A 6,566-nucleotide genomic window follows, 5' to 3' on the forward strand; every position below is an offset into this window, starting at 1 on the left:
AGATAAAACAATGGATGGAAATACATTTAAAAATAATGGAAATAGGTGGGAAAAGAAAAATCTATATAAATTATTGGAAAAAAAGGGGGGGGGATCGGAAAGGGGGTGGGGATGGAGGAGATAATTCATGATCTAAAATTGTTGAACTCAATATTCAGTCCGGAAGGCTGTAAAGTGCCTAGTCAGAAGATGAGGTGCTATTCCTCCAGTTTGCGTTGAGCTTCACTGGAACAATGCTGCAGGCCAAGGACGGACATGTGGGCATGAGAGCAGGGTGGAGTGTTGAAATGGCAAGCGACAGGGAGGTCTGGGTCATGCTTGCTCATATTGCCTCTCATCATTATTCCTATCAAATCAGACTCGAAGGGCCGAATGACGTACTCCTGCTTCTATTTTCTATGTTTTCTATGTATCAATTCACACTCCTTGGCATTAAATTTCAACTGCCACGTGTCTGCCCATTTCATCTGGTTGACCATGACCTCATAAAGACAGTAACTATCCTCCTCATTGCTAACACATTTCCATGTTTGTTTTCATTCATTCATGGGATGTCAGCATAGCTAGCTAGGTGGTGGTGAGCTGTCTTCTTGAACCGATGCAGTCCATGTGTGGTGTAGGTACACCCACAGTGCTGTTAGGGAGGGAGTTCCAGGATTTTGACTCATGTTTCCAATTATCTGCAAAGTTTGAAATGATAACCTGACTTGGGTATACAGGGTATGAACATATATCAAAAATATATATGTCAGACGCCTTTTGAAAGTTCATATACAGAACCTCAACCCTCTCCGTAACTTCATCAAAGAATTTGATTAAATTAGTCAAACACGATTTTCGTTTTACAAATCCATGCTAACGTTCATTTATTAGCCCATACTTTTCCAAATGCTAGTTAATTTTGTCCTGGATTATTGTCTCTAAAAGTTTCTCTAACATTAGGCTGACAGGCCTGTAGCAACCAGGTTTATCCTTCTCCCCTTTTTTGAACAGGGATTTAACTTTTATCAAATTTATCTCTTTCCCCTTTGTAAATAGGGTTATACCATCCACAATCCTCCAGTCCTCTGGCCCCACCCCAAAATCCAAAGAGGATTGGAAGATTGTGGCCAGAGCCTCCGTAAATTCTACTCTTGCTTTCCTCGGTAACCTAGGATGCGTGAATTCTGGACCAAATGAGTTTTCTACTTTGAGCACCATCAAGCATTTGAGTATCTCCTCTTCATCTGTTTTTGTTAACAGCAACTTGTATTTATGTAACGCCTTTACATGGTAACATGCCCAAGATGCTTTGCTAGAGGGTAATCAAGGAAAGTTTGAGACTGAACTACATGAGATATTAGGGCAGAGTAGGTTTTAAGAAGGGTCCTAAAGGATAAAAGCGAGGCAGATCGGTTCAAGGAGGAAATTCCAGAGTTTAGGACCTTAACTTCTGAAGATATGGCCCAATGATGGAATGACTAAAATCAGAATTGGAGGAGCATATTGTATCTCAGAGAGTTATAGGGCTGGATGATATTACAGAGATATCGAGAGACAAGGCCATGGAGAGATTTGAAAATGGATAAGAATTTTAAAATCGAGCCATTGCTTAACTGGAGCAAATGGAAGTCAGCGTACGCAGGAATGATGTGTGAACGGCACTTGTTGCATGTTAGGACATGCTCAGCAAAGTTTTGGATGACCTCAAATTTACAGAGGGTAGAATGTGGTAGGCCGGCCAGAAATGCATTGACATAGTCAACTTTATATGTAACAGAGATGTGGATGAAGGTTTCAACAGCAAATGAATTGAGGCAGCGACATAATTGGGCGACTTTACAGAGGTAGAAATAAGTGGTCAAAAATGACACCATGGTTGTGAAAAGTCTCAGACAATTGCCAGGAAGAGGAAAGGAGTCAGTGACTAAGAAAATGGTGTTTATGATGGGGGTTGAAGACATTGGCTTTGGTCTTCCTTATATTTATTTGGAGAAGATTTCTGCTCATCCAGTTCTGGTATTCGGACAGGCAGTCTGGGAGGGAGAGAGACGTAGTGGTGAAGTAGAGCTGGATATCATCAGTGCACATGTGGAAATGTGCATTTTTTTTGGATAATGTCCCCAAGGGCCAGATAAGAAATAGGAGGTGGAACATCAGATAATTGAGTGGGAATAGGAAACAAAGCCATTACAGGTATTTTCTAGCTACAACTAGGTAGGTAAGAATGGAACCAGTCAAGTGCAGTCCTATCCAACTGGATGACAGCAGAGAGATGTTGGAGGAGGAAAATGTAGTCACCTGTGTCAAAGGCTGCAGATAGGTCAAGAAGGACCAGGAGGTTTGTCTTTGTGACAGTCACACAGTATTTGTGGCATTAATTAGAGCCAGGGAAAGTGTGAAAACATATTTGGAAGAATTCAAACGTGGAATTCCAGGTAAGATTGGGGGATGACATTCAAGGAATTTGAAGAGGAAAGGGAGGTTAGAAGGACAGAGGGATCGAAGGTTGGTTTTTTGAGAAAGACATGATGATGGCAGATTTGAAGGAAAGTGGAATGGTACCCAAGGAGAGAGTACTGTTAAAATATACACTCATATGGAAGCCAGAAAGGGAATTTGGGTGGTCAGCAGTTTGGTGAGAATGATGTTGAGGGAGCAGGAGGTGGGTCTCATGGAAAAGTTGAATAAAAGGTGCTCATGAGGGGAGATAGGAGAGAAAACAAAAAAAGATGCAAGTTCAGGGCTAGGGCAGGAGACACCTTAGAGGAAATTTAGCTCAGTGGCCGAGGAAAAGGAAGGGAAGCAGCAGTGGTAGCTGATTGGAAAGTCTCAATCTTAGTGACAGTTAGTCCATGAGCTCCTTTTATTTATTGAAGGTGAGGGTGGTGGAGAAAAGCTTAAGAAGACAGTTTACAGTAGAGAAAAGAAGCCAGGGTTGTCCTTGCATCCCAGCATGATCCCAAATAGTGAGCAATTTTGGCAGATGAGGGCAGGAGCCAATAGTGCTTCATGTGGTCCAGCAAAAGGTTAAACCATTTGTCCATCATCCATTCAAGTACCTGGACTTAAGCAAGTGGAGATGGGGGCCATACCAAAAGGAACAGTGAGGATGAAAGAGAGTAATATTTTTAATGTGTACGGGGGACTATATGGAGATGAGGCTTTGGTTGAGCATATTGCGGAAGGGGAATTGAGATAGCCAAGACCAGCTTTGACAGAATGAAGAATATGTTAACATCAAAGAAACCAAACCTGAATCTTAGAAAAAAAATGGTGAGGTGCCACATCTTGTCATTTGTGTTTTACACCTCAGAGACACAGACAACAAACAAAGAGACTATTGATAATATGAATGCATTCAAGATGTGGACATATAGGAGGAAGTTCCCCATATCTTTCGCAGATAGAAAGACTAGTGAGGAAATGGCTAGGGGAAAGAGGAAATTAATGAATAACATCAAAGAGAGAAAGATGCAATATTTTGGTTACATCATTAGAGAAGATGGTAGATAGAGACAATTATTGGAAGGAAAGATCGACGGAAAACCATAGGAGAAGAAAGCAGAGGAGGAAATGGATGACAGATATAATGGACTGGACTAATTGACCTATGTGGAATGTTTAAGGGCAGCACAGGACAGACAGAGGTAGAGATCCATGGCCGTCAACCTTCTGGGAAGAAGAAAGCACCAACAAATGAGCTTCAGAAATATTATGGTGAATGGAGAGCCAAAGGCTAGAGGGTTAGGATTTTTTAATTGCCGTTGTAAGTGAATTGGGAGAGATCTTTTTCCAGAGACGGGCACAGAAGGAAGTAGCATGTAGATGGGAATGGGGAGGTATGGGTGGAGAATTCCCCAGAGCTAAAATCTCAGTCTATATTTTTATAAAATATATATTATATATATGTATGTATGTATTAGCGTGGCTAATTTATAAATTTTTTAAAACTGGACATAGGCTTTAAAATGACTGAAGCCGTGACTGGCTATGACTTGTACAAAAGGAATTTCTGGCCTACAGAACAGCAGCAACCTTGTTATCTCTAAAGAGGTGTAAATGCCCCCGTGACTGCAAAGATCAAACCCCAAGGAAATATACAAAGGCCCTTTGATACGGCTCAACGAATGAGAAATGCCAAGCTGCTCAAATCACAGTGGGAAACTTGAAACAGCTGCCAAAATGTTTTTTTGCAATTTGTATAGTATGTGGAGCTGTTCTGAAATCAGGAAATGATGTCGCTGACTACTTGTAATGATTTTATAATAAAGTAAGCATTTATTAAAAGAATAAAGAAAAAAACAAATAAAACACAATTACACTTAAATACATGAATGATTTCACACAGTAAACAGTATTTTATAACAGTTCCACAAATCTTAACTACCCTCAGAGCTAACCTTCCCCTTTTCCACGCGGTGCTTTTTCCTTAGGGTGTCTTCTGAATCTGACAGCAACAGGTTCTTTCAGTCTGGCCTTGTTCATTCTGCCTTCTGGGAGCTCTGACCAACAACCCTGCTGTCTTCTGGGAGATCTAAGCAGCTACCCCCTCACATAAGCTTCAGTATTTCCTTAAATGCATTCCTGCTCTTTGATTTCTCTATTGTTTCAACCAGTCTCTTCAGAAATGCTTTCTTCCTAGAATTGACTAAATTGTTCTTTACTTTAGCTCTTAGATAGTAAAAACAAATTTGCCCTATCTTTACCTTATTACCTTACATCTTTTTACAACCTGCACATGTCCTCTTTGAACTAAAACAATTCAATTCAAAACTATTCCCATTATTGCTTTATGTAACACTCTGATTAAAATTACTCTTGGTTCATTAACATATAAAAACCACTGTTGGCTTTAGACCCTTGCATGCACTCTAGCTTTTAATCCGATTACAGCTTGATTAACAGTACCTAAGAAAATATGCCAGTGTTATTACCAGAAGGAAAATATTACAATTTCTTGATGACCCCCCTTTTTTAGAAAATGAACTGTCATAATTCAAAAAGACGGTTTCATTTTCTTAACCTCTTTCCTATTAATTACTATTTATCTCTATACACATCTATATACAATGTAAGATGCATGCATTAACATGATAATATACCCAAGGCTTCAGTAAGAATAGAGTCCATTTCAGCCCATTTTGCCAGTTTTCACATGTCCAATCTTCTTTACATCTTAAATCCTTGATAACGCATCTGCAATTAGCTTTTCACATCCAGCCAGATGTATAATTTGCAAGTTAAATGGTTGTAGCAATAGACTCCATCCAAACAGTCTCGCATTCCAATTTCAAAACCTTTTCAAAAATCTTATTGGATCATGGTCAGTGTAAACAATTGTTTCTGATGAATTGTTGGCAACATAAATTTCAAAATGTTGCAATGCCAGTACCAAACTCAGTGTTTCCTTCTCAGTGGTGGAGTATTTTTAATGAATATTTAACTTTGTTGAGTAATATCCCACAGGCTTTTCAGTACCTGCACCATGTTCCTGCCACATTTCTGTGAATTGCTTTACCACAGGCTGTTCAACTACAGTAGGCACCACTAACATCTGTGACCCGGCTATGTCATTTCCTAAGATAAATTGAACCCTTGAAATCAGCAGTTTATCCAATACTCCTACAATTACTTTACCTATTTTCAAGCTACTTTTCAAATTCACCTTACAATGGAATACTTTTTGTTTCCCTTTATTCATACCTTTTTTTGCAAAATTCCCTCTGAACAACAAATATCAATATCCCATAACATTAAGGATTGACTCACCCCTGTGTCCCTTAAAATTTGTACATCTTTGCCAACTCCACCTTGTACACATGAAAAGGCTTTTCCCTCACAGATGAAATCTTTAAACCTGTCTGCAACCTGCCTTTCAATATTCCTTTGAATAAGCTGTGAACCCATTATTGCACCTTCAGCTAATACTTGCGCTTGCTTTTCTGCTTGAACAAATCCTACCGGTTTGTCTCGTTCTAAAGCCCCTGCCTTTACAATATCTTTTGTAGTCCCTACTAATCCAAAAGGTCTACCATTTAACTCCCAGCACATTGACTTAATATGGTCAATCTTACTACAATGAAAACATTTAAACTTTTTTTCATCTCTTCCACTCTCAGCACCCTCCTCCCTAACCTGAGGTGAAATCTCCTTAGAATCTTGAGCTGTTCCTTCTCTTCCTTGACTACCTACCTCCCTCTCACCTTCTCATTTTCTATCTTTCTCAGATTTAAAAGGGTTTTGATTTATGGACCAGCTCATAATCATTTGCTATCTCTGCTGTCTGCTTAGCAGTTTTAATCCTTTGTTCCTTCGCATGGGTTCTTACTACTGGAGGAAGTGAATCTTTAAATTCTTCCAAAAGAATTACATCTCTAATAGGTTCCCTCTATTTTTAATGCCACGATCCACCCATCAAAATTGCTTTATTTGACTCTTTCAAACTCATTATAAGTTTGTCCAGGCTGTTTTCTCACATTTCAAAATTTCTGTATGTAGCCTCTGGAACCAACTCATAGGCATTCAAAATAGCCTTCTTCACTGCATCCTATTTCCCAGATATTTTTTTCTGACAGCAATACGTA

The sequence above is a fragment of the Carcharodon carcharias genome, chromosome 1 (assembly GCF_017639515.1).
Source record: "Carcharodon carcharias isolate sCarCar2 chromosome 1, sCarCar2.pri, whole genome shotgun sequence".
Classification (NCBI taxonomy): domain Eukaryota; kingdom Metazoa; phylum Chordata; class Chondrichthyes; order Lamniformes; family Lamnidae; genus Carcharodon; species Carcharodon carcharias.